This window comes from Oncorhynchus keta, chromosome 28, assembly GCF_023373465.1.
Source record: "Oncorhynchus keta strain PuntledgeMale-10-30-2019 chromosome 28, Oket_V2, whole genome shotgun sequence".
NCBI classification, from domain to species: Eukaryota; Metazoa; Chordata; class Actinopteri; order Salmoniformes; family Salmonidae; genus Oncorhynchus; species Oncorhynchus keta.
The window spans coordinates 41429972-41442377 of record NC_068448.1 but is presented as its reverse complement, the minus strand read 5'-3'; the positions used below and the strand labels follow the sequence as shown (position 1 = coordinate 41442377).

At 41.9% G+C, this 12406-nt stretch overlaps 1 pseudogene; it reads right to left on the bottom strand.

Moving 5' to 3' along the window:
• Positions 1-50: 50 nt before the first annotated feature.
• Positions 51-10081, bottom strand: LOC118361115 (DNA primase small subunit-like; annotated as a pseudogene).
• Positions 10082-12406: the final 2325 nt, after the last annotated feature.

Here is a 12406-nt window from a genome sequence, read left to right as displayed (position 1 = left end):
GATAGTTACTTTATGCATTTTCATGACGCACAACATAGATTGACAAACTGTAGTATAAAGTCATTTTAATTAGAAAACAATAAGCTATATAAAAGTTTTGCACAAATGATTTTTCAATTGTTGATTTGGTCAAATATTTGCGTGACAATTCTCAAACAAACCATTTGTTTACAGTGCATCTTATGTGTGTTCTCCATCTTTAACTGTCAGATTATAAACAACTGATATGATGGGATGGTTTAAGATTAGCCAACCAATGTAGGTACCAATCCCAGCATCAGACAGTATTCCATTGGACACCGCTAAGGGCTAGAAGTCCTTTTGAAGATCTGTGAAAAGAAATTGAGAAAACAATCCATGATCATCAACTCGTTTAGATCTAAATGTTCATACTAACAATTGTATTCTTCCACGAAGGATTTTAAATTACACCCACCACTCTTTTTAAGATGCTCCCCTTTCCTTGAGCGAGCCATCCCTTCCAGGAATTGATCTAACAGTTTCACATACTTCCCCAAGCTTGTTCGTTTGTAGTCTATGGAACCAGAATGTTTTTGTTAGTCAAATCAACATGCAATGAACAAAACAATATTAGATCCCTTGGTTCTTAGTGATTAATTGCACTTGTCTTTTTTGAATACCTCTCTTCCGTCGCTCTCCTGCTTCTCTCTCATTCTCCTTGGGTTCTTCCTTCTCTTCCTCCTGCTGTCTTGGGCCGATCCAGCTCCTCACAGATCAGACTACAGGGAGAATCGATAACAGGACCGGTGAGTGTACCAACTGAGAAGAACCCTAGGGACGCCACACACAAACAAAGTGTGTAAGGCTTTGGGAATACATTTTGAATTTCTCTCTTTACAAAGTTCTTATTATGACAAATTGACTGAGGGCTTACCTAATAGTGGGCACATCACAGGGGTCAAAGCGATCCAGTTCTCTCAGGTCAATAGGAACAGAGGTCCGGCCTTTGGGGAAGTAAGGATAATTGAGAAAAGGTGTTGTTGAGCTAATGACATCCTAAGAGTATCTCCTTCAGTTGGATGAGAGCGTCTTTTGACAGTTTCTCTCAGGTTTCATCCATTACTCATGCACCTCATTAGTTTTTCCCTTACCCGTTTTGGGATGGACGCTGAAGGGGCTCTTCAGCAAGTGGTTGACTCCTTTACTGACGTTCACATCAACCCGAGGGTAACAGTACTGCCACATGATCTCCTTCTCAAAGTAATGGCCCTTGGCAGTCGTCTGGTGGTAGAAAGTAGAGTTGTTAATGGCAGCCAAGCATGCGCTTATGACATCACCACATTGTTGTATTGTGTTATAACAAGGCTTATGTCAGTCTTCACTGTTGTGTGGGCATGGCGACCTACACGTTTGTTTTGGACCAGAGTCTTAAGTATACACCAGCGCTTCTCATGGTGTTTTTTAGTCTGGAAGCACTGCAGCAGCTCCTTTCTGACATGTGGTTTACGTTAAGGATAGGCATTTTATCGCAAAAACCTGCTAAACGTTAACATACAGAACGCTGTGTGTGTGTGTGTGTGTGTAGCCATACATGTACTGTAGATTTGTTTTAATAAAAACCAAAAATCGGCAGAGGAAAAGGATATCTTTAGGCACGAGGGCCAGCACTATGTCCGCAGCCTCTTTGCTGCCCAGTATGTCCTGTCCTACTAGAGCATACTGGGGAAAGTTGGATCACCCATACATAAAATAAATGTATGCATTCGTGACTGGCTTTGGATAAAAGCGTCTGCTAAACGGCAATTAAATCACCTTTTTTTCTTTTGACTCACCTCGAAGTGCACTGTCCAGGATACAGAGAGCAATAGTCAGAGTCCAGTACTTTGGGCAGATGTCTACAGCACTGCAACACAAGACAACAGTCCCACACCCCCAACAAAACGTCAAAAGGCACCGTCCCTGAATTAGTCTGTTGTACATTCAAACATACTTTACATCTGTATAATAGTAAAGATGGTGGAACTACAAACACACTTTCTGGCTGTGATCCAAGTACGTGCAACAGCTTCTGACATCATTATAGTCTGTCATATCAATATCAAACACCAGCTCCTTCTCAAGAGCCTGGAAGGTTCCAGACTTGACTGTGTTATGACCATTGGGTTGAGGGTGACAGGAGGAATGGAAAATAAATAAATATATATAAATGGACACTTGAGGGACAACAGATCCATGTGATCGAGTTAGGCAGATGGAGAAGAAAGCAAGAATGTGTGTAACAGGTGGTCAGATAAACACGGTGAGTAACGGAGCCCCACCCAGTGACAGTAGACTGCTCCAATGTCAATCTTGTACGGGTTAATCTTTTGCGTCGCCTTCTCCAGCTTGCTCTGCGTGCTGAACGACTGATACCGTACGTAGATGTCATCCTTCAACGTGAAGGAGAACTCTTGATGTAGTTCTTTGTCACTGGGGGGGGGTTGCAAAATAAGTCGTCATCATTAAACTTGACTAGCCAACTAGCCTTGTAAACACGAACCTCTGCGGTAGAGCTAAAACTTGAGTCCGAGGTCGTGTACAGGCTGCTGTTCAGCTGTAAGCAGCAGATTTGACCAACCTTTACTTGCCGATACTTTTTTCATTCTCGAGTCAGAAGTCACCTGTGTATTCTAAAACGCCTGTGGCCAGTTTCAGGGAGAACATTTGAATTTAGAACATGATTCAATTAAATCATGTTTTGCTCCATTAAGTAATCAAACTATGTATAGGTTGCCATCTTGTCCGCTTCTGATCTTCTCTCATTGAGCGAGACAGGTGGGTGTCCACTAAAGTAGAGAACGACTGATTAAATCGGAATGGCCGATTAATTAGGACCGATTTCACAACAATCGGTAATCGGTATTTTTGGACACCGATTTGACAGATGTTTTTTTTTTTTTTTTTTTTTTTTTTTTTACACCTTTATTTAACTAGGAAAGTCAGTTAAGAACACATTCTTATTTTCAATGACGGCCTAGGAACAGTGGGTTAACTGCCTTGTTCAGGGGCAGAATGAGAGATTTGTACCTTGTCAGCTCAGGGATTCGCTTTTGCAACCTTCCGGTTACTAGTCCAACCCACAACCACCTGCCTTACATTGCACTCCATGAGGAGCCTGCATGGCAGGCTGACTACCTGTTACGCGAGGGCAGCAAGAAGCCACGGTAAATTGCTAGCTAGCATTAAAAACTTCTTATAAAAAACAAACTCCACATGGTTGACGATATACTAGTTTATCTAGTGTGTCCTGCGTTGCATATAATCGATACGGTGCCTGTTCATTTCTCATCGAATCACAGCCTACTTCGACAAACAGGTGATGATTTAACAAGCGCATTTGCGAGAAAAAAAAGCACTGTTGTTGCACCAATGTACCTAACCATAAGCATCAACGCCTTTCCTTAAAATCAATACATAAGTATATATTTTTAAACCCTCATATTTAGTTAATATTGCCTGCGAACATGAATTTCTTAAAACTAGGGAAATTGTGTCACTTCTCTTGTGTTCCATGCAAGCAGTCTGGGTATATGCAGCAGTTTGGGCCACCTGGCTCATTGCGAACTGTGTGAAGTCCATTTATTCCTAACAAAGGCCAGAATTAATTTGCCAGAATTGTACATAATTATGACATAACATTGAAGGTTGTGCAATGTAACAGAAATATTTAGACTTAGGGATGCCACCCGTTAGATAAAATACAGAACGGTTCCGTATTTCACTGAAAGAATAAACGTTTTGTTTTCAAAATTATAGTTTCCGGATTCGACCATATTAATGACCAAAGGCTCGTATTTCTGTGTGTTATTATGTTATAATTAAGTCTGATTTGATAGAGCAGTCTGACTGAGCGATGGTAGGCAGCAGCAAGCTCTTAAGCATTCATTCAAAAAGCACTTTCCTGCATTTGGCAGCAGCTCTTCGCAATTCTTCAAGCATTGCGCTGTTTATGACCTCAAGCCTATCAACTCCCGAGATTAGGCTGGTGTAACCGATGTGAAATGGCTAGCTAGTTAGCGGGGTGCGCGCTAATAGCGTTTCAAATATCACTCGCTCTGAGACTTGGCATGGTTTTTCCCCTTTGCGCTGCATGGGTAACGATGCTTCGAAAGTGGCGGTTGTCGATGTGTTCCTGGTTCAAGCCCAGGTAGGAGCGAGGAGATTGACGGAAGCTATACTGTTACACTGGCAATACTAAAGTGCCTATAAGAACATCCAATAGTCAAAGGTAAATGAAATACAAATTGTAGAGAGAGAAATAGTCCAATAATTCCTATAACTACAACCTAAAACTTCTTACCTGGGAATATTTAAGATTCCTGTTAAAAAGGAACCACCAGCTTTCATATGTTCTCATGTTCTGAGCAATGAACTTAAACGTTAGCTTTTTTACATGGCACATATTGCAATTTTACTTTCTTTCTCCGACACTTTTTTTTTTGCATTATTTAAACCAAATTGAACATGTTTCATTATTTATTTGAGGCTAAATGGTTATTATTAATGTATTATATTTAGTTAAAATAAGTGTTCATTCAGTATTGTTGTAATTGCCATTATTACAAATAAATTAAATAAAAATATTTTTTTTTAATTTACAAATTGGCCAATATCGTTATCGGCTTTTTTTGGTCCTCCAATAGTCAGTATCGGCTTTCAAAAATCATAATCGGTCGACCTCTACACTAAGGTTGTCAAAATACGTTCTGAAAACATTTGTCCAGTTCGGCTTAGCCCGAGCCAAACTTCCATTCAAGTCCAATGTCACAGAAATGTATTGAGCCCGAACCCGAAAGAAAGCCTGATTTCTAGAAAATGGTTGCACCTTTACCCAGTCCATGTTACCATTGTGCATAACAGTTCACCAGTGGGCTACATTGACCTTTGAATAGTATATTTTAGAAGAAAAGTGAGTAGAGGAAAACCTACCTTAGTTATGATCAACAACTGTTGAACGTGTCGGGCTTTATAAAACATCCATATCTTCAGAAATAAGACAGATCGCACTGCTGTAGCCCATTTCTTTGTGTTTGTTAAAAACTGATTCCATAATCCAATCAGATTTCAATTGAGCTCCAAGCCTCACGCAAGGGTTTTAAGACACAGGTAACTTTGAATCGAGAACAAAGAAAGTATCGGCAAGTAAAGGTGGGCCGGAAATCTGCTGCTTACAGCAGCCTGTACCTGACCTCGGACACAAGCTTTAGCACTGCCGCCAAGGTTCGTGTTTAAAAGGTTAGCTAGCAAGTAAGCCCAATTTTTAATTAATGAGAAAAAGTAGCCCAATATTTAATGAATGAGAAAAACTAGGAGGGGCATTCCAAAGCGACTGCGTTTGAGATAACACATGGTCCAATCACTGTACCTGTTAGCAGCATGTGTTCCTCGTCTGAAACTACATCTATGATCGGTTGACGATTCCGATTGGAGAATCGCAGTTTACCCCCCAAAAAAAAAAAATCTAAATGTAATATGGCTGGCAATGTCCTGTTCTGACTTTGCGGGCACATTTCCTCTACATTCCCGTCTGGGGCAGCATTGTGCCCATACTGCAAGGCGGATTAGCTAGACAAAAAGGTTTGAAACACAGACAGGTGTGCGCGCAAAGTGAGAACATGGAATATGTTTGGTTTTGATTTGGGGAGACAGGATTAACATTAAAAACTGGATTAAATAGTTTGGTTTACTGCTCGGTGACGCAAACAGCGATTCTCCAATCGGAACCGTCTACCAATTATGGCTGTAGCTTTGGACACGGTCATAAACGGCACAAACGGAATAGAAATCAGAAAATTGGGTGTGGCTCTACGCCTTTCTACAGCCGAGGCCTTGCAAGGAATCCTGTCGAAGAATGTTCTGCCCTCACACGCCTGAACCTGTAGGGAAATGATTTGGACTATGACTGAATGTGTGGAATGGGCTTTCTAAATGTGTCTATTTTTGTGTAGTGCGATGTTTTTCCCCCCAACCTTTTATTTAGAGTAGGATACAGGGACAATGTTATGGGCGGGCCTTAGTTGGCCTGGCACGCCCTACCGTACCTCATTTCCCATCCAAATAAAACATTTAAACATTGATAATTTATTTGACCAAGACGCACACCGACAGAAAAATGCATCAATCTCAGATAAAGCAGCCCAACGAGCAAAATAGTACTCTACTGTCTCAGTATGTGTGCCCATGTATCTGATGCTGTCTGGGCTAAAAGAGTATGGCTCGGATGCTTTCTCCGGTGAGATAGTTTCAGCCATGCGAATTGGCGGGTGCATAGCGCAATGCTCGGATGTTGGAATTATTTTGGTCTGTGGTAAACAGGCGTAAGACATTTTATACATTTTGTTCTGAGAATCTTCATCAGCTCATGTCACTGAATTTTTAAACATTTATGTAAAAAACCCACAAAAGCTTCATAATTCATCAGTATACCACCCTGCATCCCTCTGCTGGCTTGCTTCTGAAGCGAAGCGGGTTTGGTCCTGGTCAGTCCCTGGATGGGAGACCAGATGCTGCTGGAAGTGTTGTTGGAGGGCCAGTAGAAGACACTCTTTCCTCCAGTCTAAAAATATATATTCCAATGCCCCAGGACAGTGATTGGGGACATTGCCCTGTGTAGGGTCCTGTCTTTTGGATGGGACGTTAAACAGGTATTCTGACTCTGTGGTCAATAAAGATCGCATGGCACTTATCGTAAGAGTTGGGGTGTTAACCCTTATGTCCTGGCTAAATTCCCAATCTGGCCCTCATACCATCATGGTCACCTAATCATCCCCAGCTTCCAATTAGCTTATTCATCACTTCTCTTCTCTCCTGTAACTATGTTGTTGTTTTTTTAAGTAATAGAACAAAACATATAAAATCTTCAAAGCCTATGTTAAATGCCAAAAAGAAGGTTTGAGGTTAATCCAAAACCCTATTCTTTCTTCATAGGAATGGCTGAACGAACCAGGTAACTCATTTTGGGTTTAGGACTACAAGCTGGCATGCTCTATTTGGGCAGAGCACGTGGCAATAGGCCTAGCTGATTGAGTTGCGGCTGTCAGTGAAAAGCATCCAAAATGTGTGTTTCGATAGTGTCTTGAGTATCATTTTCAACGTTGAGACAAGAAGGGAAGCGGTGTGGCACAAAGATATTGGGCATTTCTCTCCAGAATGCATGTGCTCAGCTCTCCAGAATGTGCTCAGCGTTCTCCCACCAATTCTTGCACATTCATTACTTACTTGTGTGAAATGTTTGCAATTTTTTTTATTTTTTTTATCAATTCCCCATTACATTTGTCCCCAATAGTAAATGTACCGTTAATCCTCATAGTTTGGTTACATACATTTCTGTTAATGCATGTATTAATTACAGTAATTTACTGTTCTCATTCTCAGAGTGGAAATGTTGTTTGCAGAGTTCACAACCTGCTACACTTGTGAGAAACAAGTTTTGGTTTATTTCATAACCACCATTTACAAGTTTTGGCAATTTTTTCATTGCCTTATGTTTGGAGTGCCCCTAGCCAGCAGATCCGACTGATTAATAGTGTCAAGTTATTTTTCAAAGTATTCCCGAAAAACCTGAAGTTGCCATTGATCATTTATTTTACAGCGACTCAGTTGCTAAGGATTCATACTCTTCAGAGGCATAATGGACTTTACAGTGTCCTGGTAAACAAAACCAAAGCATGGGTTACTGTCATAACTTGTCGGTATCGGCATATCTTGGAACAACACCATCTAGTGGTCAGAACATGGTAATATCTGGATGTAGGACAGGACATAAACCTAACAACTTCAATTCATAATTTATCTGTACAGGGGAGGGGGGAGAAACCACCAAATTCACTGGGACTACATTACATAGGATGAAGAAAACAATACTCGGCTCCATACTACTTGTCAGACAGAGAACTGATACTATATACTCGTTGTTGGGGAGAGATTGCCGTGGGTGGCTCTCGTTTGTTGGGTACTATATTTATTGAATCCTATAAATTTAAACTGGCCAATTAATATAATTTGATCTGAGAAATTAAGCTAAAACAAAGGAATGGTGCAGGAATGCTAATCTTGTGTTTCTAACTACATAAATTATTTTAGAACAAGCTGAGATGGTGAGTGTCAACCCTCTTTCTTGTGTTTTTTTATAAGTGGAGCGACCCCCCCAAAAAAAAAAAAAAGATTATTGAATTAGAAACTGTCTTAGTGTGTTGTGTGAAGAATACAACACTTTTTGGTGAATCTAAGTAACGTTATAGTTTATTTTACCAAGTGCAGCCGACCCGTGCATGGCAGTAATGATTAATTGCAGAAGATGCATGCTCACTTGGTCAAAAACAATACTTTGATTGTTTCCATTTCTTAGACCTTTTTTGGAAATACAGTTCACTAACTCAGTAGTGACGATAGTTGCTGAGCGAAACGCCATTCTTCGGTAAGTATCGAACGAATTTTGACATTATTAAGCTTGAAAAAGCTGGTGAATGATAAATTGAATGGCTGCTTCCTGGGCTTGGAGAATCGCCATATTCAACTTCTTCTATAAACCCAGACTCAAGTTAAATAGCAGGCTAACGTTAATTGCTAGCTACTCACCTCCATGGTTCAGCCACCGGTAATATTGAGAGACAGGGGAAAAGTCGGCAGTAGTAGAGGGGCAATTAGGTCCGGTAGAGAGGCCAAGTCATAATCAGCAGCTAACATTTCTTTAAGCTATTATGATTTAAAAAAAATGATAACCGACTGTGCCACAGATAGATGAGACTGTACAACCACAGTTGTTTCACTGACGTTTGAGCGCGCGTTAAACTCTGAAATTAGACCGGAAATTCCGGAAACAATCACCGAACAGGCTGATGGGATATGTTAGCAAAGTATTTGTAGTCTGTTACGTTGTCACTCACAGCAACTCAAATTGAGAGCTTTCCAAAATGTGAAAGTATTTTTTTTTTTTTTTTGCATGTGTGTGTTTCAATGTCTGCTCATTTGTGACACTGAACCAGTACCGGTACCCCCTGTATATATCCTCGCTATTTTGTTTTTACTGCTGTTCTTTAATTATTTGTTATTCTTATCTCTTACTGTTTTTGTTGTGTTTTCTGCATTGTTGGTTAAGGACTTGTAAGTAAGGACAGCCAACACCGGCCAAACCAAGGACGACGCTGTGCCAATTTTGCACCGCCCTATGGGACTCCCAATCACAGTCAGTTGTGATACAGCCTGGATTCTAACCTGGGTGTCAGTAGTGAGGGCTCTAGCACTGAGATGCAGTGCCTTAGACCACTGCACCACACATATGGTGCAAAGGGACTTCAATCTTATTGAACTCTGCGTGGATTGACAGATTCACAATTCACTTTAATATGCTCTGGATTGATACACTACTTTCTGTTTATAAAATGCTGCTGTTGATGGTAGTCTGCTGCTGTGCATTGGCATTGGCATTGACACAGGCTAAGTGCTGCTGGATTGCATTTTTCCTCTATGACCATGAGATGGCGATGCAACATCAGATAATCTCTCCCTGCAGGATTGCCCTCTGTACACCCCCCTCCTCCATGCCCACCACACTGCAGTTTCTCAGCAGAGGAGATCGATTGGGTAGATGTGCTCCTGTTACCGGAATGACTGGTGTTTCTCAGGGGTTACTCAGAACCCAACAGGCATTTGCATTCTGAGCCAAGCCAAGTAACTTTTACTCCCTTATCTATAGCCCCCCCATGCACTGTTGATGTTCTCGTGCGTGTGAGCGTGGCTCATGTTTGTTTTCTATACCCTGAGTATGTTGTCCTTCAGGTGTACATGTCGTAGCCTGCACCTGACTGAAGTGGTGCTGATGTGCTGAAGGTTGAGAGCAGCTGAGTGAGAGTTGAGTTATCACATCACAACACAGACTTGTTCCACTCACTGTCCATTCCTCTCTGCTCTGCAGCGTTGAGTGCTCTCTCCTCTACTGTGAGTGTGCTTCTGTTTTGAGCACTGCTGCTCTGGAACAGCCATTCTACCTAGGCTGTCTTTGAAGTGGACCTTGGTTGATTTCCCATTACTGCACCTTTCCCACCTTTGATGCGGCAAAGCTGTGCAGGTCTATGGAATCCATGTGAGAAGTGAGAAAGTGAACTTGTGTTGAAGGTTATCTTCTAGAACATCTAGGAGGATCTTTACAACCAGATGGAATCAGACAGAGATACCCATTTCAGACAGAAGATGTGGTATATTACCTGCAAAAAAAAGATATGAGGCAATGTTTATAAAACAGAACCTTATTTACTACTTTTTTGCAGGTATACCCCTTTTACACAGTGAGTAGAAACTGGCTAATTGGGAGGGGTGGGAGTTGGGGGGTGTTGTAAAACCATGGGGTCTGTTTGCATTTCAAATTAGGGAGGTGTTAAACAATATAAGTGTTAATGGGTTTACCTACAAAAAAGCAGAGAACCATTCACACAGACCTGATTCCTGTATTTTGCTTACAGAGTCTGTGAAAATGCAGGAATCATGGCTAGCTCTTGTTTTTTTTACACCTTACCCCTTTCAGATATACCAAAAAGCTGGTATATAAAAGCAGGCATGGTAAAATAGTGGTATTTTTTTATCTGCGTATGAAAGGGATAAGAGAGTGGGAGAAAGGGAAAGAGAGAGAGAGAGAGGGGGCACATGTCACAGTACACAATGTTACCATACAATGTGGCACAATTCCACAGCAAACTATTTCATGGCTCCAGTCATTCAGAAAGCTGCTTTCAGCCAGGATACATAACATAATAACAGTGTCTAGTACAGATTAACAGTGTTCATGGCTCCACAACATGACTACCAACCCGTAGCACTCACGTCTGTAGCCATGAAGTGCTTTGAAAGGCTGGCCATGGCTCACATCAACATCATCATCCCAGAAACCCTAGACCCACTCCAATTTGCATACTGCCCCAACAGATCCACAGATGACACAATCTCTATTGCACTCAACACTGCCCTTTCCCACCTGGACAAAAGGAACACCTACGTGAGAATGTTTTTCATTGACTACAGCTCAGCATTCAACACCATAGTGCCCTCAAGGGTCATCAATAAGCTAAGGACCCTTAGACTAAACACCTCTCTCTGCAACTGGATCCTGGACTTCCTGATGGGCCGCCCCCAGGTTGTAAGGGTAGGCAACAACACATCTGCCATGCTGATTCTCAACACGGGGGCCTTTCGGGGGGGGGGTGCTTAGTCTCCTCCTGTACTCCCTGTTCACCCATGACTGCGTGGCCAAGCATGACTCCAACACCATCATTTTGTTTGCCGACGACACAACGGTGGTAGGCCTGATCACCGTCAACTATGAGACAGCCTATAGGGAGGAGGTCAGAGACCTGGAAGTGTGGTGCCAGGACAACAATCTCTCCCTCAACGTGATCAAGACAAAGGAACTGATCGTGGACTACAGAAAAAGAAGGGGTGAGCACGCCCCCATTCTCATCGATGGGGCTCTAGTGGAGCAGGTTGAGAGCTTCAAGTTCCTTGGTGTCCACATCACCAACAAACTATCATGGTCCAAATACACCAAGACAGTCGTGAAGAAGGCATGGCAAAGCCTATTGCCTCTCAAGAGACTAAAAAGATTTGGCATGGGTCTTCAGATCCAAAGTTTTACAACTGCACCATCGAGAGCATCTTGACTGGTTGCATCACCGCCTGGTATGACAACTGCTCTTCCTCCGACCGCAAGGCACTACAGAGGGTAGTGAATACGGCCCAGTACATCACTAGGCCAAGCTTCCTGCCATCCACGACCTCTATACCAGGTGGTGTCAGAGGAAGGCCCTAAATATTGCCAAAGACTCCAGCCACCCTCGTCATAGACTGTTCGCTCTGCTATTGCATGGCAAGCGCTACCGGAGCACCAAGTCTAGGTCCAAGAGGCTTCTTAACAGCTTCTACCCCCAAGCCATAAGACTCCTTTCACGGTAAGGTTGTTGTATTCGGCGCATGTGACAAATAAAATGTGATTTGATTTGACTGCAATTGAATTGTCTACAATGGGAAATCATAGTAGTCAGAAACCACAGCTGCAATAGAGCACAGTACAGTAGACCACAGTAGAGTACAGTACAGTAGACCACAGTAGAGTACAGTACAGTAGACCACAGTACAGTACAGTAGAGCACAGTAGAGTACAGTAAAGTAGAGCACAGTACAGTAGAGTACAGTAGAGCACAGTCAATTATAGTAAAGAAATTAGAGTAGATTATAGTTCAGTGCAATGGAGTAGAGTTCAGTACAGTAGATGACACATGAGTAGAGTACAGTATAATGTAATATACTCTACAACTGTGCTGTACTCGACTGTGTTGTATTGTAGTGTACTGAACTAAACTCTACTTTCCTTTACCTTACTGTACTATAGTCTTCTGTACTAATCTAACGTCATGCTAAT